Raw genomic sequence first — 22,179 nt, forward strand, 5'->3', positions numbered from 1 at the left:
CACATCCTCTTCACAATCCAATAGGTCCCCATAACGCTAGAGTAACTGCAAATTAAGTATACTTTCCTCCCCTACTATGAGGATTTATTTATGAAAATGAAAAACATGGATAGATGTTAACGCACATAACATTTTATTATCTCACATAAGGAAATGAATCAAAAAGAAAAATGTTAAGAAAGCCTATGTCTACAATCGAGTATTAATTTTAATATTTTACATATGCTAGAATATTCCACAGGGTGTTCCAAACTTTAAGAAAAAAACACAGTATGATTGGTACCCCCGGTATAAAATGATGTTTACCTTTATAGCAACACTATTATAACAACGATAATCTTAAATAATAAGGCTATAACATACTAAAAGAATCACTCAAATCGGACCAGAGGTTTAGGAAATTCAAGACATCAAACATGTCCCAATTTTAAGGTGTTCGGCTAATTTTGCCGGTGTGTGTATAATGTATACTAGATATAAAAATAATCATAAACATTTAATAGTATATTATGCAACGGGCATTTAATGATGGTCATTATGAAGCGAGTATGAGGGTTACGAAACGAGCCGTAAGCGGCGAGTTTCGTATAGAGTACGATCTTCATAATGATAATTAAATGCAAGTTGTATACACTATCTTTTCTATGATCATTCACAACAAAAAATATATTCAAATTTATTAATTTTGTAACACAAATAAATTAAGTAGTTTGTCAGTTTGACGGTTTGTTTACATATTGGAACGGTCAAAGCGTATGTATTTGACTGGCCATTGGTCACTGCGCGTGTACCACCTTTATCGCGAATGCCGTATCGTGATTCTATTGGTTAAAAATCTGTATCTTAATGAAAATCTGTATCATAATGAAGTTCATTATCATACAGGTAGCGACATCATAATTGATATTATATTATAGTATGAGCATAGAAAAATATCCATTTCAGTACTGTTTATTTTGCCGCCTACTGTATAATAATTTGAATGGTTTAAAAATTTTAATGTTTTATTAAACCTAAAACAAATACATAGAATATTAATAATATATTATATTAAAATTTAATATTGTACGTGATTTATTAAAAATACCAAACATTAAACAATACTAAGATTCAATTAACACCTGGCCTATTCCGCACATGGCCACTAAAAATATACACACATATCCACATCTCGACATGGTCAATTCCTTGTGATGCGTTTTTCATGGTCAATTAAAGTTGGTCAACAAATTATTATGGGCATGAAAAGGTAAACGAGAAAGAGCGAAAAACCACGACCATGACGTCACGTCGAATAACAAAACACAATCGCAGAATTCTTCCTGACGGCGCGCTCATACGAAAAGTCAAACTGCGCGCCATTCGGCATTCAGTTCAATTGCGAACTTCGTTAAACTAAAAACGCGCACTAACCACCGCAATTTGTTTATTTTCAATTAAACATTTTGCATAATAAACGAAATTTGTTATTTTTAAGTTTTGTGATACCAATGTTACAGTGTAAATAGTTTATTTTTGCGCAACCAAGGTTGAAGGTGAGTTTTATTTTTAAATTTGGATGATCTCAGATTGTGTTAAATTTTGGTGTGGTTGCCAAGACCATGTAATAAATATTCGGTTTTTATGAGGTATACACTTTTAAACATTTACATAAAGTTATTGTTTTTTTCAAGTTCTAGAAATTAACAATGTAACATTAAAATATCGCAATATCACAATATTAAAATATTCTCTAAAATGTCGATAGATCAGACAATTAGAAATGCATTGTCTGATCTAACGACATTTTAGACAATATTTGTGTAGTTTTTCTAGTAACACGGTGTAACAAAAAGGCAGATTATAAATTAAACCATATATTCTGGAACAAAAATAGTTCGATTGAACTTAACTTACCTTACTACAAATTATATGCACATAAAAAAAGTAACAGTTCTTTGAAGGTACCTACAAAATGAAAATCGATTTTTTCCAATATATTGAAAACTGTTAAATATTTTTTTTTTGAAAATGGACATGTGACTATCTTATGGCAGGAACATCTTATGGCTCCAGTACACGTTGGGCCAACTAGTTGGCCAATGAGTTGGGCCAATAGGTTGGGCCAAGTAAGAACAGTGAATACATGGTGATTACACGTTGGTGGAGTTAAAAGTCTGCATTAACCTTTCTTAGTGGATAAACAAAAAACAAACTCTGATTATGGATATGGATGTGGAGACTGTAGCAGCTGCCGCAATTAATTTGTACAATGCGTTCAATGCTTATAGAAAAGTGTACCAAACAAGAGTGATTAAAAAACAATGACGCAAACGACGGTGCTTTTACACCGAAAAAGTATTCATATTAAAGCGCAACCTTAAAATTAATACTTATAAACAGTATCAGTATTGTGAGAAGAGAAAACAAATATTTTAAACTCAACGACAACAACGTGTTCAGTGTTCATAACCAAACAGCTGTTTGGCAGATCGCGCAAGTCCCAAAAATCCTTTGATTTGTGCACCAAATACCGACAAGATTCGGTTTGTAGACCAACGCTGACCGCCAATCGCAAACTCATGCCAAGTGGTCCTGTACACGTTGGCCCAACTCCTTGGGCCAACTGATTGGCCCAACGTGTACTAGCCCCATTAAAAAAATAACAGTGAAATTTGTTCACCCCATAAAAATTTTATGGGGGTTTTCTTCCCTTAAACCCCCAAATGTTTGTTGACGTTCCAATTAAATTATATATTTGTAGTAGGTACCATTAGTTAAAGAAAATATTTTTAATGTTTTTTTCCCTTCGTACTTTTTCGATAGGCCAGTTTTTATCGAGATATTTTGAACGTTTGTAAAATCCACCACATATTAATTTTAAATGGTTAGATAAGATTTTAGAGTATTATTTTCATAATATTATTGTCAGGTCTCTATAACTTTACTTCATTTACAAACATGTGGTGCATTTTAGAAATATTCAAAATATCTCTATAAAACCTGGCTTATCGCAAAGTACTATATATAATCAGGAGCCACTTATACCATCTAATGGTGTGTGGCAGTCAGTATACCATCACTGGTATAGATACAAATGTTCGCCATTCCTTTTTATTTTTTGCCATTCGTCTTGCTTCATTCAAAGTGGTTCCTCTTCTTACCAGCAGTTCCCCAACTGTTTTGTCCCAGGTCTTTTTAGGTCTTCCTTTCCTTGCCTTCTTCCATGTTTTGGCTTCCCATATTCTTCTAACCTGTCGTTGATCTTCCATGCGTTGCAGATGTTCCCACCAACTTAGTTGTTTCTGTTCAATAAATGAGATCAAGGGTTGGATGTTTACTCTTCCCGTATTGCATTATTTCTAATTTTGTCTCTTCTCGTGACTCCTCTCACTCTTCTCAAATATTTCATTTCGGTGGCCTGTAATTTACTTTTCTGCCTATTTGTCAATACCCACGATTCGCAACCGAAAGTGAGGATTGATCTGAATATCGTCTTGTATACATTCATCTTGGTTTTCCGTGAAATTTCTCTTTTTCCTATTAAACCCTTTCATTAAATAGTACGTTTTCATAGCTTTTTCTATTCTTGAATTGATTTCCATTTCTTCATCTCCTGAATCCTCTATCTTAGTGCCCAAATACTCAAACATGTCGACTTGTTCTAATTTTCTTCCCTCAACTGAAATGCTCATTTTTTGATCGTCTCCTATCTTCATTACTTTGGTTTTATCTTTGTTCAGAATAATTCCATATCTTTTTAGTGTTTCATTCCAGATTTCCATATTACTTTGAAGGTCTTGTTCACTTTCTGCAACTACCATCACATCGTCCGCGAATGCTCCTTCCGAAATCCTCAGCATTTGTAAATTTTTGCACCCTACTCAAGATTTAATTTATTCGCTTTGTTGGAACAGGCTCTGATGATTTCGTCCATAAATATATTGAATAATAGTGGGCTGAGTCCTCCTCCTTGCTTCAGTCCTTCACTGGTTACAAAGATATCCGAGATGTTGTTTCTCCAAATGACATTATTCTTGTTGTTCTTATACAAGCTCTTAATCACAGTTAATGTTTTGTCCTCTACACCTTTTTCCTTCAGTATTTCCCACAATTTATCCCTCCTCATCGTATCAAAAGCCTTCTCCAAATCTATAAATGCCAGTGACGCTGTTTGGTTTTGTTGGTTAACTTTTTCTATTATTTGTTTCAGTGTGAATACGTGGTCCTGGGTGCTTCTTCCTTTACGGAATCCACTTTGCGCTTCATGCAGCGAACTTTCAATTTTCTTAGACAGTCGCCTCTCAATTATTTTTTCGAAAGCTTTCATAGACGTGCATAGTAAGGAGATTCCTGTATAATTACTGCAACATTTCTTGTCTCCTTTCTTGTAAATGGGCAAAATCAGCGCCATTTCCCAATCTTTCGGAATCATCTATATCTTCCATATTTCATTAAAAATCTCCAAGAGTATTTCTTTTACTTTATCTCCAATGTGCTTCAGCATTTCATTCGTTATTTTATCGAACCCAGGTGCTTTTCCTTTTTTTAGCCATTTAATAGCATCCTCTAACTCTTCTAATTTTATCTCATCTGTTTTAAAGTATCTCATCGCAAAGTACTATGAGGCAAAAAAGTTTTAAAAATATTGTGTTTAACTCCACAATAATAATTTAACTGGAACGTACACAAACATTTGGGGCGGTAAGGGAAAAACCCCTATAAAATTTTTATGGGGTGCACAAATCACTGTTCTTTTTTTAAGGTGTTGCTGTCATCAGAATGCCACATGTTCATTTTCAATAAAAGATCTCTGATAGTTTTCGATATATTGGAACAAATCGATTTTCATTTTGTAATAATTTCAAAGGGCTGTAACTTTGTTTGATGTGCACATTTGTACTCCGTTAAGTTAGGTTCAATCGAATTAATTGTGGTCCCAGAATATGTGATTTAATTTATTATGATCTGCCTTCTTGGTACACCCTGTACACTTTACAAATTTTATCTATTTCGCAGAGCAGATAAATGTTGAAAATTTATAAACCAATCATTTTTTGACTATAAATAACGTCCTAATAAATTATCAGAAAACAATGTATTCTTTTTTCCGATACTGACAAGTTAGCAAAATAAGAAATCTTTACCTTTCCTAGGTCCGAAATCTTTTTATGGACTAATCCGAACGACAGGTAAAGGGAGTTCCTTATCTGAGAAAAATCAATAATGATTTTACTGACTTAATACGTTAGGATTTAAGTTTTGTCATATTATTGACTGAAACATTCAAGTGTCTTCCTGAAATCAGAAAAAGAAATCAATTAAATTGGGAACGAAGGTTCTTACTTGTTACTGGACACTGCCAGTGCCATCCACTGCCAAACTAGTATCATACCCATATAATACAAAAATTTAAAAATCAAAATTAAAAAAAAACATATTATTACAATGCAACTACCTATCATTGTTCTGTGTATGTAGTGTAGAGTGTAGGGGTATTTAATCTAGAGAAATAAGAGATTCCAATGACATTGACCCCGGCAGATATCTTTCAATTTTAGGTTTTTGGCAGTAGATTCGGTGGACTCTTTAAGTTATTAACCATTCAAGGCCAAAAATGCACAGGTAAAAAATCTCCAAAACTTGTTGGTTTACATGTGTAATTAAGTATTAAATTTATTAACAAAAGACATATTTATAATGTACGCAAAGTGTAAATACAAATTAAAAGAGAAACATCCTAATCCATCAACAAGAACCGGAGATATAGTTTATAGCTCTAGTTTGAAGTTAATATTTAATTTTTTAGAGGATTTTAAATTTCCTCCTCTATAACTTCCAGCTCACCAAATTGGAGTTCTACATTTTAAAGCTTTCTGGACGACTCTGTAGGCAAACGTAGGCAATATTTTTCACACTTTAAATTAAAACATACATTAAAACTTCAGTCATTGGTCTTTTAAATGCCTTAATTAGATTTCTTAGTTGTTATAAACAAAAAAGTAACTAACTTCGTCCCTAATTGCCATAGAACATATTTTTGTCATTTTTTAACTTGTATAAATTTGTCAGCTTTTCGAATGTGAAAAAATAATTTTTCCCCGGCCAATAGCGAAAAAGTTATTCCAGATTTATGAAAATTGCCATGTTTTTGCAACTATTTTGATAGCATAACTTATACTCTTGCTTTTGCCATAGCAATATTGTAAGTTAATTTGTTTCTCTCGTGTTATTGTAAAAAAAAGTTATTTGGAATAGACAAATTAAACAACTTTTAAACTAATTGACGGATCAACGAATTAATGGATTGATCAATCTGAAATTTTAACCACATCTTTAGCACTATATAAGACAAAACTTTCAACACAATATCAACACTGTATGTTCATTTTTTTACAATGGCTATTTATTAACATTTTAATGATAATGAATAATTTCGTTAAAAACCTTTCTGAAAAAGGCATTTCTGAAAAAAGCAACAATGAACATTCATGAATCGCCATTTTGTGTGCTGTTTGTGTTCTGTGTGTTTTATCAAATATTTGCCTCCACATCCGTTCAATATGCGTTTTACTGGTAGATGAAAGTTCTTAAAATTGTGCATTTTTGGCCTTAAATTGTTTAAATAATTTAAAAATTCCACCAGATCTACTGCAGGAAATATAGCACTTGGTTTACCGATGTCTATAAAACTCAAATAACGTCTTAGATACCTGGCGGAGATACCTCCACAAGAGGAGAAATTTTGTTTCTTCGTATGTTTTTAAGGTCGTTAAATAAGAATTTTAAATTTAATATTTAGAATTAGAATTAATTTTGCAAGGCAGTACATGACATTATTTTGCAAATCATAACAAAATAGGCGGATTCCAATGAAATAAGAAACAACCTGATTACCTCCACACATAAAAAAAGAGACCCATGTCAGTGCGATATATAGACTCATCTTTATCTGCGATGGATGACATTCAAAGTTCACAATAGAAGAAGCAGATGATAGAACATAAATAGGACAACAAGCGGCTTATAGGAGCAGTAAACAAATAAATGAGGATATACATGTAAACCATATCTTGGGGTGAAAAAATTAGGAGTCTTGATTTAATGGTTTATGGAAAAATAATCTTCTAACCGATACCTATATATTTTGTCAAGTGGTCAGCTGGCATCGTAGATCGTAGTTACAGTAATACAGACCAGCTGTTTGGTCAGTTCATATAGCGCGATAATGTCGCTTTATTTTTCGAGCAGGGACATCTGTGTTTCCTTAAAGTTAATCTAATAAAGCAGGAATCCCATTATGAACGCCCGGTCCGACACGGCACGGCACGGCACTGGACAGGCCTGGCCGGCACGTCCAAAAACCCATTTGTAACGGCCGGCACGGCATCGGAAAAATGATCATTTGCCATGGAGACCTCGTTGGAAGAAGAGGTTATAATAGTAAGTGAAATTTGTGCTGACATTGAAACGGACGAAAATGCAAAATTGCGACGGGAACATCGGTTTTGGGTTCATGAAATATTAAAAAATAAGAGAATATGGCGATTTTCATCATCTTTTCCGGCATAAAGATGATCCAAAATTTCTAAAATATTTTCGAATGTCTAACACCAAATTTTATATTTCCATATTACAAAACAAACAAAGCGCTTTCAATTAAAAAATCAACATTTATGTATGCTTATACGTTACTACCAACAATTATAGCAGGAAACCCATCATGAACGCCCGGCCCGGCACAGCACGGCACAGCCCGGCACGGCACAGGACAGTCCAAATTAATTTGTAGATTTAAATGCAACGTAACACGTAACCCATTATGAGCGGTCAGCTCGGTTCGGCACAGTCCAGCACGCAAACGGAACGGCCGAAATTCTCCAGCAGGAAACCCACTATGGACGCCCGGCTCGGCACAGTCCGGCACGGCACAGGACAGGCCGGCACGTCCAAAAAGCGAAAATGGCAATTTTTATCATCTTTTCCCGCATAAAGATTATCCAAAATTTCTCAAATATTTTCGAATGTCTCAAACCAAATTTTGAGCAGCTTGCTTTTGAAGAACAAAGCGTTCTTAATTAAAAAATCAACATTTATGTAAGCTTATGTTATGCTTATACGTTACTACCAACAATTTATTATGACGCACTGGCCGTTTGACTTCAACGGATTATATATTTTCCTAGGAGAATTTCGGCCGTTTCGTTTGCGTGCTGGACTGTGCCGAACCGAACTGACCGCTCATAATGGGTTACGTTGCATTTAAATCTATACAAATGAATTTGGACTGTCCTGTGCCGTGCCGGGCTGTGCCGTGCTGTGCCGGGCCGGGCGTTCATAATGTTTCCTGCTTAACGCCAAGGTTTTCATAAACAAGAAAGTGGGCTAGTTTCAACTACGATAAGAACATTTCCCTGATGATGGTCTGATAAGACCGAAAACGTCCTGAAATTTTTGTAATCCATCTGGATTATTTTAAAGTTAAAAAAAAACATACCGTTTTACACACGAAGTCTTTATGGTAGGGGAGCCCAAGCAGGGGTTTTTGCAGTTATTCGATCGCGTCAGATTATCACATGGGCGAAACCTTGTATCCTGTAAATGTACCTCTACGATGTATTGATTATACTGACTTTTAATACACAGGAGTTCGTTAAGGGGGTTCCGAAAAAAAAAATATATCCTTAGAAAAACTGGAAATCGTCAGATTAAGATAAGGTAAGTTAAGTACAGTGGAGTCCCGGCAATCCGAAATAATTGGGACCGAATCCATTTCGGATTACCGAATTTTTCGGATTAAACAGATTTTCTTAAAACTCTATTGTAATAAATAATAACATAAATAATATGCCTATCATTAAGTAGGTACAGTACTTTCGTTTTGAACGCAATAAGAGCCTATAATAATTAGAAGAAAGTAATGAACCCTTTAATACAAAAACAAATTAATCTGAGACGTACGATCAAACACAGTTTTTTAAGACAAAGAGTTGGTTGGTCTCTAAATCCATTGCCAAATTCTGTTCGGATTAAGCGGATTTTCGGATTACCGAAGTTCGGATTAGCGGGACTCTACTGTACATGCAAAACAGTGTATATTTAAAAATCAAACACGACCCCCCACAGAGAGGGGTGGGGGGTAAGTTTAAAACTTTAAATACTAACCCCGCGATATTTCGCGAAATGAACATCAGATCGAAAAACTGAAAAATACGCGTATTTAATATTTTTGAAAAAGCTATCGAATGACACCAAACACGACCCCCCACCTCCGTGGGTTACTTTAAAATCTTAGATAGTAGTCCTCATTTTTTATTGCAGATTTGGATTCCTTACGTAAACATAAGTACAGTTGAGTCCGCGAGTCTTTACCCGTGCGTCATCATTTAAAGCATACGAAATAAGTCGGAAATTTATTTCACGCAACAACAAGTGACAGAAAGTGGCTGCTGTTCCGATTACGGGTTTTATTATAAAATTTGACGTTATCAAATATATAGAATGTCAAATGAAAGTTTTGCTTCAAATTTTTTGTGCAGAATTACAGCTATGTTTGAAGTAGCTTAATAAATTGTTTATTATTATTGAGTAATAAATAAATAAACAATTTATAAAAAAATTCAATAACATATTTTATTTTTGTTATTTTATTCACTTTGACGGAAATCTAAACACAATCATTTCTTTACTGTGTGAATGACGTTAGCTTTTTATGTTTTAAATATTAATTGCCAAAATATCATTATTTACCATAAAAGTTTAAAGCCCAATATAAAATTAGTTGTGAAAACAACTGTTTGTGTAATGTAAAGAAACTTCAAAACGCAAAAATTCGACAAAAACTGCAAAAAATTCAACTGACTGACAGCCATAAAAGTAAACAAAGCAGAAACGTCAAACAAATTGTGCTTAAAATATGAAAACATACCGAATCGTCTTTTTTGTACCTATCTCTTTTCAATGCACTGAGTCTAGATGGTTCATAAAAATAACATGTGTTTTTACTTAATAAGAAACGGCAGCTGGTTTGTCATGAGTTTCATGCGTGGAAGAGAATGGATGCTACATAAAAAGTATGTGTTTTATCTCGCCAGGTATTAATGACGCACGGGTAAAGACTCGCGGACTCTACTGTACCTAACTTTTATTCGAGACATTTTTTCGAATTATGGATAGACGGAAAAAACGATAATCGGAAAAAACGATTGTTGGAAATGGAAAATTAAATTAAAAAACGGAAATTCCCCCACTTTATGGAAAACTTAACTTAACTTTTTTAGTTTTAGGACCTACTCTTCACAACCCAATAGGTTCCCATAACGCTCGAGTAATAACTGCAAATGTAGGATACTTTCCTGCCCTACTATTAGGCTATTGATTATATTCAAAATAAGATAGCTAAAAGGAACTACAACGTTAACGGAGTTTTATTATTTCATATGGTCAATGGACATCTATATATGAAAAAACCGCGGAGTGCTACCATTTAAAGGGGTGCGTTTTTGAGAAATGGTGAGAAAGGTGAATTAGTCCCTGGGCACAGGTTACATTAAGGTGAGTTCTATGCACTTTTGGTACAAATACGTCTACATAAAAATTGTTCCTGGTTAAATTTCCTATCTAAATATAACTTTTTAAAGTCAAATATACTTTTTTTTACAAAAATATATTCAAAAGAAAAAGCACAAAGAAACCCAAAAATAAGAAATTTTGTTTTTTGTCCCATAACTTTTGTCCACGGAGATATAGGTATAGACATTGCTTCACAGAAAAAAAACTTACATATTTTCTCTTTAAAATGGTGTTTGGTATAGGTCACTAGGATTTACAGTTTTCGAAATATGATTTTTCAAAGTGCGCCACTCACAGCAATTTTGGGCAATTTTCCTTGTTATTTCGCAAATATTGTTCTGTAACTTTTTTCTACGTAACTTTAGGTAAATGCGATGGTACACGTAATAGGAATAGAAATCAATTACCTTAAAAATGGTCTACTGTATAGCGTTGTACGACTTTTTTTAAAGAGATTATGGTTTTTCAAGGTTTTATACTTTTAACGATTTTTTTATAATATAATATAAAAATAAAACAAAATTATTATATAATATATTATATATTATATAATACCTAATATAAAAAAAAATATTTTTTACTTTTTTTACGATTATTTTTGAAACTTTTTTTTTCTTGTACATGAATATACTATCTATATATTGCGCAACAAAGAGGGCTTACTTTCTGTTCTTTAAAATGGTGTATCATCTATATTTAAATACATAATGAAAACCGAGTGATTCTTTGATATTTTTTTACCTGTACTATTTAAAATTATTTCTTTTACAAAAATTACATAAACATTAGTCTTAAAAAACATCACTTTATTTAAAATTATTTAAACGTTGACATTTAAAAAATTTTCAAAATCAAAGTCCATCTCTTCGTTAGCATTAGCTTCAATATCTTCCTCTGACACCTCAGTTATCTTAGAGTTCCCACAATTAGTACCCATGCACATGCACCCTTTGCAGAATATTGAACAACTAATTCCTATCTTCCTACAACCGCAGTTTTTTGTACATCCTTTGGTACATTTACATGCTATTTTTTCAAGCAAAACTTGTGGTGCAGGAGCTTTGACAGTAAATATTGGAATTAATCCATATTTTCAAGTTTTTCCGACCGAGTCAAGTGGATCCAAAGTCTTACCTATAAAAAATAAGATTCAATCATAACACACAATCACATAAAAAAGTTATAATGAGGAATTTAAAAAATAATCCTAAAATCAAAAATCGTTGCAAGTACTTATTACAATTTGAAAAAGCATATCTTATTCAAAAATAACCCTAGAATTTTTATAATACATACACCATTTTAAAGTAAACAGAATAAGCTTTCTTTTTTATTATAATATAATATATACCATATAGAAAAAAAAGTTATAATGGGAAATTTAAAAAATAATCGTAAAAAATATAAAAACTCGCTAAAAGTCTTGAAAAAGATAACCTCTTTAAAAGAAGTCGTACAACATTATACAGTAGACCATTTTAAAAGTAATTGATTTCTATTCCTCTTATATGTACCATTGCATATACCTAAAGTTACGTAGAAAAAAGTTACAGAACAATATTTGCGAAATAACAGGAAAATTGCCCAAAATTGCTGTGAGCGGCGAACTTTGAAAAATCATATTTCGAAAACTGTAAATCCCAATGACCTCTACCAAACATCATTTTAAAGAGAAAATATGTAAGTTTTTTTTCTGTGAAGCAATGTGTATAGCTATATCCCCGTGGACAAAAGTTATGGGACAAAAAACAAAATTTCTTTCTTTTGGGTTTCTTTGTGCTTTTTCTTTTGAATATATTTTTGTAAAAAAAAGTATCTTTGACTTTAAAAAGTTATATTTGGATAGAATATTTAACCAGAAATAATTTTTATGTCGACGTGTTTGTACCAAAAGTGCATAGAACTCACCCTAATGTAACCTGTGCCCAGGGACTAATTCACCCATTTCTCAAAAACGCACCTCTTTAAATGGTAGCACTCCGCGGTTTTTTCATATAGAGAGATTCATTGACCATATTAAATAATAAAACCCCGTTAACGTTGTAGTTCCTTTCTATAGTACATAATCAATAGCCTATATTACTTATTTGTAAATTTTTATAAACTAAAGTTATGGTAGGGGAGCAAAGTATGCTAAATGTGCAGTCACTCGAGCGCTTTGGGGACCTATTGGATTGTGATTATTAGGTCCTAAAACAAAAAAAGTTAAGTAAAATTTTCCATTTTAGCGGGCGCTTGCCATTTTTTAATTTAATTTTCCATTTCCATTAATCGTTTTTTCCGAATATAGCGCCATCTATCCATAATTCGAAAAAATGTTTCGAATAAAAGTTGCTTATTTTTATGCAGAGAATTCAAATCTGCAATAAAAAATGGGAGCTCCCATTTAAGATTTTAAAGTAACCCCCCACCCCACCTCCGTGGGGGTCGCGTTTGGTACCATTCGATATATTTTTCAAAAATATTAAATAAGTGTATTTTGCAGTTTTTCGATCTGATGTTTATTTTGCTAAATATCGCGGGATTTTTATTTAAAATTTAAAATTTACCCCCCACCCGTCTCTGTGAGGGGTCGTGTTTGGTATCTATCGATAAATTTTTGAAAAATATTGAACGTGTAGTTTTTAGTTTTTCGATCTGACGTTCATTTCGCGAAATATTGCCTTTTTCTTGTGAAACTTTGTGACTCACCAATTCCCTTACGCCCCGCTCAAATCGTCAGATTTTTTAAATATAGGTACACTGTTTTGCATGTACTTAACTTACCTTATCTTAATCTGACAATTTCGAGTATTTTTAAGGATAGATTTTTTTTCGGGCCCCCCTAAACGAACTCCCCTGTGTTAAGAGCCAATATATGGCAGAGGTACATCTGCAGGGTACCACGTTTCTCCCCATATGATAATCTGACGCGCTCGAGTAACTGCAAAAATCCCCGCTTGGGCTCCCCTACCATTACGGTATACAAACAACTACTGGAATTTCTCGTTTTAATTTTTGCCAATATTAATCTATCGTTAATAATATAGGTATAATATTATGATAAAGAGAAATATGCATACATCACCCACCCACTCTTTATTTACGACATGGATGCTGAGGTTAGTTATTATATTATGTACTACATTATTTCGAATATGCTTATTGTGTCTATGAAATTTTGGAGGTTATCATAAGTTACCATGATAATGAAATGCTGTCTAAACAAAGTTGTTTATCGTTATATTTATTACGATAATTCCTAATTAAAAATTTGGATATCCTTTCTACAACATAATATTTAGACACAGCCTCCATAAATAAATAATTCTTAAAATTTTTGGTAAATTTTGAATAATATAAAATCTCCATCTTCATATCAAAATATTAAACAGTTCATAAATCAATACATCATTATAATATTTATGTATTACTTTTGATAGCAAGCACTGAAGTAATAAAACTGGAGCGTAAGCGCAACATTTCGCGACAATGCTTTTTAAATGCATTCATTATTTTCGAATCCTGAGAAAAGTAATAAGTATTGTTTAATTTAAACTAAGAATGTAAGATTAGATACCGAGGGCCGAAAGTTTCTGAAAATTTCTATAATGTTTATTTTTTATAAGTTACAGGGGTGAAAAACAAGAGAAAATTGAGTGTGATTTTTAATTTTAAATATCTCATTCAAAATAAACTTTCTGTTTATTCTTAGGGACTTTCGGCCCTCGATAATAATGTAGTCTTTCATTCCCCGTTTAAATTTTTCAAAAATATTTATTAGTTTTTTCAGGATTCGAAAAACGTGAATGCATTTAAAAAGTATCGACTGGATAATTTGCGCCTACGCTCTTAAAGGAGTATTCCTTTGTAATATTTATTTATTTATTTTGCTCAACAGGCCATGTAGGCCCTTGGCGTGAAATATACAATTACATTTTTTTTTTACATACAATATACATAGGCCACCTTCTTGTATTACAATTTCTCTTGCGCTCTTCTTACCACTTCTCTCCATTCTCTTCTGCCCAGTACCTTGTTTCTCCAGTTATCCATTTTTAATTCACATAAATCTGCTTCGACGCTGTCAAACCATCTTTTACGAGGTCTTCCTTTCCTTTTTTCCCGACTTGTTTTCTGCTCAAGATCATTCTGGTCATTCTGTGATTTTCCAATTGCACATATCCCAGCCATCTTATTATATGCGCTTTTATTATTGCGGTGATTTTTGGTTCCGTATACAGCTCTTCCAACTCTTTATTTGGCCTTCTTCTCCATCCTATTTGTGTATACATGCCTCCGTAAATTGATCGGATAATTTTCCTCTCCCATCTTTTTAATTTTTCTTCATCTCCCTTTCTCAAAACCCATAATTCAGCTCCATTTACTACCGTAGCTCTAATCACTGTCTTGTAATTTTTTTCTTTTGTTTTTCTTGAAACAGACTTAGACTTAATTAGGGATCTCAGCATTCCGTATTTCTGGTTGCATTTGTAAATCTTGATTCCTTTTCTATATCTTCATGTCCATTTTCCTTTACTTTCACACCAAGGTAGGTACACTCTTCCACTCAAAAACTGTCAAAACTGTATATCTAGTCTTTTCCCCTTGTATTTTTTATAAACTCTTCATTGTCTTGCTGTGTATCCCCCATTATCATATATTTCGTTTTCTTTTCATTTATCTTTAGGCCAAACCTATTTGCTTCTTTTTCTATCTTTTCACAATTCTTTTCAATTCTTTCTTTGTTTTTGCTAATATTGTTAGATCATCCGCTAATATTTTAAATCCAAGACTTTTCGTCGAAAGAAACTGCTTTCTGGTTACATCCTGAATCTCCGGCTTTATAAGCACGGAGACGACGAATATAGAAGAAAGTAGAAAGGACAACAACGGTCACGTATATACTTCCTTTTCGTCTAGGAAAAAGTACCGAAAGACAGTTTCGAGTACTCAAAAATTTGAGTAAAGAAGAACAAGGGGGAAAGGCAGTTTTGTTTTAATTTGATTTAGAGTTGGACCACCATCTACTTAAAATATTGGTTATTGTTTTATTTCAATTATTTTAATTCTTTTACTACTGTAAACTTTTAATCTGGGTCTTTTCGTCGTCTTCCTAGTTTTACTAGAGATGTCGCTGTTTTGCGTCTTAAAGGTGGAATTACTGCATCGCGGTGATTTCCCTTAAAAGGCAGGCTTGTTGTTTTTTATTTCACAGTTGGGATTGCATGGCTACACTGATGAAGCATAAGATGCAGAAATAGCTATCTGTAGATGGTGGTCCAAGTCTGAATCAAATTAAAACTGCCTTTCCCCCTTTATTGAAACTCTTTCTCGTATAATTAAAATTATATATTTTACTTTCGAACCAAAGTTCTATACATTTTTGAAACCAGTACATATTTCAAACGCTTTTAAATGAAGTGTCGCATGATGTACTTTTGTATTTAAAAAACAAAAAATGTATGATTCAGCTGAAGAGTTTTGATGTTATAATATCATATGATTATTTTAAAAATCAACCTGTCCGAGAGTTTTGCTTATGTGCTAAAAATAAATAAATTAATGGGGGGAGAGGTAACACTTCTTTCAGCGCATTGTATAAAAATCAATTAATATATCTATAGGTAGGTACTCGTAAGTGACAGAAATTCAGAAAACTCGAAGCGATCCTAGAAAGTAAGCAGTTTACACAAAAATTATATCAGAATCATAATATTAATGTTGCGGCGTACATTTCCTTATATTATTATTAGATAACATAATATTTATGTATTATGTATGTTATAATATTTAACAGCATGTAGACACGTATTTACTCCATATTTGAGTATGTTATTAAATCAGCTAAGCATTCGTTTCATTATTTAAATTAATAAATAAATATACTTGTACAGATGTTTTTTCTAGCAATTGAAACAATTTAAGCACAAAAGGACTTCAGTAAAACCTTTATCAATATTGAAAAAATATTTAAATCTTTATAATAAAAAAAAGATGAATAAAATAAAATAAAATTGTAGAAATCAGAATAAATCATTGAACAAATTGGTAAGGACAATCGGAAAAATTACATAATTATTATTATTGTTGTTCTGAAGCTATTTCCTTGTGGCATTTTTATAATTAACTATTTGGATGGGAAATAAGCCACAATTAAATTGAAAAAATAATTTTATTAACGTTTCGAAGCCCAAATCGTGTTTCGTTGTCAAAATACGAAATACTACTTAATAGTTAATTATTATTATTATTTTTTATTAATACCTCGACAACTAACAGCCATTAGGTGTAGTGTATGTGTTGAGTTAATGTCTTTTTACTTAGCTAAGTCGACTTGCAAAGTCGACGCTAATAATTGTATCCGATTGTCTGCGGTCCCTCAGATGAGTACCGAAAAATTGCATACCAATTATTTATTTTCAATAAAAAGTCGAAAATTTCAGCATCAATGACAACACATCGGAGTCATGTCAGTAATAACGATCTCATTTTTTAGACGATACATAACAAAAATATTATTTTTAAATCCTCCAATCGCCACTAAGACAAACCTTATAGATATTGCTCGATTTCTATTATCAGTAGGAGCAAAATGGTGGGAAAACAACTAGAGAAGTAGTTTTGTAGATACATACTTATAAATAAAATTTTAATGACAAGAAACAAATACCGAACACTTGGACCGAAGCAGAAACACTGTTACTATTTAAGAAAGGAGATAAAAAGGATCTAAAGAATTACAGACCCATAACTTTACTATATGTGACAAACAAACTATTAATCAAGATATTAAAAAACAGACTAACAACTAAATTACATAGATATTCTTTTTCTCATGATCATCTTTCAGTGCGTCGCAGTTTTTCGATTTCTTTCTAACGCATTAAATTGTATGTGACAGAAAAAAGGCACGTCCGTGATTACAGACATTTACAATATTTATTCTAGTTATTCTAGCTGTCGACAGATGGCGCCGTAATAAAAAAATATTTTTTTAAATTAGATAATAATATTACAAATATAATCTGTATAATTTATAAGACTATACAAATCAAAGATAATACCATTTTATAAATGCAAGAAACACATTTGATTTGTTTTTATTCCAAATTGAAAATAAAATGTGACAAGAGTCAGATTTAACTAAAATGTCATGTTAGAATAAATGTCATAAATGTGTATTATCACGGACTTACCCTTTTTCCTATCATTTGTTACGCACTGAAAAATGCTCATGAAAAGGACAATACCAGCCAAGAGAACAACCCGGATTTAGAAAGAGCTTCAGTACAAGTGACCACCTTTTAACGATAAATATATTAATCGAAAAAGCTAACGAATATCATATCCTGCTATACATGACATTTATTGACTTTGAAAAAGCATTTGATAGTGTAGAACACTGGGCAGTAAAGAATTCCCTACAAAACAGCAGAATAGACTACATATATACCGACTTAATTACAAATATATTTAATAAGGCAACAACAACTATTAAGCCAATGAAACAAACGGAGCCTATTAAAATAAACCGAGGAGTAATACAAGGAGGATACTATCTCGCCCAAGCTATTCAACCAAGCGCTAGAAGATGTGTTCAAACAACTACACTGGGATGGCTTGGGTATAAACATAAACGGGCAATATCTGATTCACTTACGATATGCTGATTATATTGTATTAATAACAGAAAGAAGTGAAGAATTACAAAGAATGATGGAAGAACTAGATAGAGAATCGACAAACATAGCACTGAAGATGAATTACAGTAAACCAAAAACCATGACCAATCAACAAGAAGAACTAATAATTACAGTGGTACAAACAAGAATAGAACAAGTAAAAGATTATTATATATATCTAGGACAAATCACTAGATTAAATTAAGAAAATCAGACCAAATAAATAAAGAGAAGAATACGATTAACCTGGGCATCATTCGAAAAACTATCTTATATTCTAAAGAACAGACAATATCCGCAATACCTAAACACAAGAGTCTTTAATCAATGTATACTCACTGTTCTAATAGATGACTCTCAGACGTGGACGTTTACAAAAGAAAATATGGAAAAAATTCAGGATATCCTTTATTTCGTCCAGGGTGATATCCGGTAGAAGTTCTGGGCCTTGATTTTTGACCCTTCGCTTCGTTATCGAACATATTCGCTTCGTATACTAAACAGATACGAAACGAATACGTTCGATAACGAAGCGAAGGGTCAAAAATCGAGGCCCAGATCCTTGATTTACGACACCCTTTTTAGTTTTTAGTATTTTTTTTAATATCTGGTTCAGTATCCGAGTCTAAATTCAACTCTGTTTGGCTTTAATGCAGTAGATGGTAGAAGTTTTCAACTACTTTTAGGATATGTTCTCTATTTGTTGTAATAGTTCCCTGTTTGTCTTTAACCTTCATCATTTGTTTTTCCTGCTTTCGAGTTTTTTACGTAGAACCTTCATAATACTTTTGTTATTTTCCATTGTCTTTTTAATTTAGTTTTGATTGTATGTTCTAATATCGCGTTTTATAGCCTTTAAGATATTTGCTTGTTGATTTCGTTAAGTTCTTCAACTGTGGTAAATTCTTCGCTTCCCATGATTCTTCTTTGTTCCATTTGGCCCATATTTAGCTTCATGTAATTATTATTTATTCTCATACATTTTAGAAATACTACATTTTTTAAAATATTTATATTCAACTATTTTATTTTTCTGCCTAACTGTATGGTCTATTGGCGCTTGGCAGGTCTGACCTTTAGAATTAAGAATCATTCTTATAATAGTCCAGGGCGCATCTGTTTTGAGATGGACGTTGAGAGGTGACTCAAATTTTTTTTGCAGAAATTGCTTGAAAATAAATCAAATAATAATATTTGAGTTATCCTCCCTCTCAAAAAGGTCCGGAACATTGTTTAAATAATCAAAATGTCAAAAATTGAAGGAAAAATTCGATTTTTTTCTTGGTTTTTTGATTATAACTTTAAAAGTATTCATTTCCGAGAAAAGTTGTACTAACATAAAAGTTGTGTAATTAAATTTCCTACAATATAGAATTGATTAATTATTTAAAAAATAGTTACCCTAGTTGCAAAATAGCAATAATTGCGAAAAAACCATACAAAAAGAAGTATTCGCATTTTACGTTTCTCGACCATTTATGCTACACTTAGGACCTTCATGTTTCATTCAGAGAAACTTTATGATACAATAAAACAACACTGTAAATTTCATTAAGATCGGTTTAATATATTTTGCAAAATAAATTTTGCAATCCAGCTTTCGCAAAAAAAATTCATTTTTTCAAAATCTTACAGGACTGAAAATAAAGCAGATAGCAAGTTGAAATATTTTTTGCTTATAGAAGTGTACTGTACCTTTCATCTGCAATTTTCAAAATTAAAATCGATTAAATACCACGGCGTCAGAAAATTTTTGAAATAAACAATAATTTTTGGTGCTACGCGCAGGACAGCGGTGTTCGATTCACACAAGTTGATTTCCAACAAAAATTTCTTCCAATGTTTATCTAATATATTATTTTCTTACTCTATATTTTGTTGTATTTTAATATTTTAATTCCACAAAAATAAAACTAATTTTATGATTGTTTGTGAAATATTGTTTAAACAATTGCATATGTTTAAAAATAATAAACTTTTATTATTTAAGTTAAAATATATGAACAAAGAAAGTTTTTGCTAATAAAAGTGTTATTTCAAAGGATAGAGTATGTGTTTTTATTTTGCAATAAACAAATTAGTTATATATATCGAAATGTAATAAAAATTAAAATGTATCAATCTTTATCAAAGGTCATTGGAATGCCCAATCAGAGCAAACTATCTGCTGTCCTGCGCGTAGCACTAATAATTAATGTTTATTTAAAAAAATTCCTGACGCCGTGGTGTTAATCGATTTTAATTTTGCAAAATTAGAAATGAAAAGTACAGTACACTTCTTTACGCAAAAAAAATTTTCAACTTGCTATCTGCTTTATTTTTAGTCCTGTAACATTTTGAAAAAATGAATTTTTTTTACGAAAGCTGGATTTCAAAATTTATTTTGAAAAATCTATTGAACCGATCTTAATGAAATTTACAGTATTGTTTTATTGTATCATACAGTTTTTTAGGGTGAAATATTAAGGTCCTATGTGTAGTATAAATGGTAGAAAAACGTAAAATGCGAATACTTGTTTTTGTATGTTTTTTGTCACAATTATTGCTATTTTGCAACAAGGGTGACTATTTTTTAAATCTTTAGTCAAATCTATATTATAGTAAATTTAATTACGCAACTTTTATGTCAGTACAACTTTTCTCGGAAATGAATACTTTTAAAGTTATAATCAAAAAACCAAGAAAAAATTCGAATTTTTCCTTAATTTTTTGACATTTTGATTATTTAAACAATGTTCCGGACCTTTTTGAGAGGGAGGATAACTTAAATATTATTACTTGATTTATTTTCAAGCAATTTCTGCAAAAAAATTTGAGTCACCTCTCAAAGTCCAAATGTACTAATATATTTACAGATGCGCCCTGGTCTATATTTCTTATAACACAGACACGCCGGTAGTAGGTGTCATGGAATCAAGTCAATAGTTTAAAATAATGACGTCATGGCCAGAATAGGAATTCATAATGGTAACAGGTTTCTAGTTTCTTTTTTACCTACCTGTTGTCACGTAAAAAATTATCATAGAAACGCGGCGATTTTTTACAATCTTATGTACAGTGTGTGCGATTGTAAAACGTGGACTAATATGGACAAGAAATGTTGTTATTTTTATAATGTGCCTGGTTAAAAAGAGAAAATGTTTAATATGGAATGTGGGAAAATACTGCGAGTAGCTATAAAGTTATATGACAGAATATTAACAGATAAATAAGAAGCCAACTTTCATTAAATACATGGTTACAATATAAAAATTATATAATTACAATATAGTATAATTAACATAATAAAATTCCGGAAGAATGGAGAACGAGCTTACTTATTCTACTGTTCAAAAAGGGGATAAAAAACAGCCAGAGAACTGCAGAGGCAGAGGTATAAGGTTATTAAATACTACCGTAAAAAAATTTTGCAAGAACTGTTTATGAATCAGAGGATATTAACAAATAAAAAACAGGGTTTTCGTACTGGAAGATCGAGTACAGATGCAATATTCGTCATAAAGCAAATTACTGGAAAATCACTAGAGTATAATAATAGACCAGCCTTTCTGTGTCTGACTTGAAGAAATAATTTGACAGAGTAAGACTCAAAGATTAGCGGTGGCGGGCACAACCACCAAAACCTTTAATTTGGGAAAGGAGGGTTGACTTTTACCTCATTTTAAAGGTCGTTCAACTACCTTTTCAAAAATACCACATACATTATATTTTTTTTCAGTACTTATGGAAAAATCTTGGACTCAATACTACAAAAAAACTGGAATTCTCAACTCGACACTAAATAATATATTTAGGATTTTACTTGATTTTTCCAAAAATACTTCAATAAATAAACAAAATACTCCAATACTAAAAAAAAAAATTCAATTTGGAGTTCAATATGTACTTCAAAAAAATTTTTTCAGTCCGTTAATTTTTAAAGGTACAACCCTCTATAATTTGGTCCCTATAGAAAATCTAAAAA

The 22,179-nt window shown here is 31.9% G+C and overlaps 1 protein-coding gene across 2 annotated transcripts in view; it reads left to right on the top strand.

The window, feature by feature from the left end:
- Window positions 1-1,307: 1,307 nt before the first annotated feature.
- Window positions 1,308-22,179, top strand: part of LOC114329513 (uncharacterized) — a 210,544-nt gene continuing 189,672 nt past the window's right edge. The window contains exon 1 of one of the 2 annotated variants that reach the window (XM_028278653.2): window positions 1,308-1,535. The gene's annotated coding sequence lies outside the window, so the exon portion shown is untranslated. The remainder of the gene's footprint in view (window positions 1,536-22,179) is intronic. The other variant, XM_028278652.2, reaches the window with a different exon arrangement.

This window comes from Diabrotica virgifera, chromosome 7 (genome assembly GCF_917563875.1).
Source record: "Diabrotica virgifera virgifera chromosome 7, PGI_DIABVI_V3a".
Lineage (NCBI taxonomy): Eukaryota > Metazoa > Arthropoda > Insecta > Coleoptera > Chrysomelidae > Diabrotica > Diabrotica virgifera.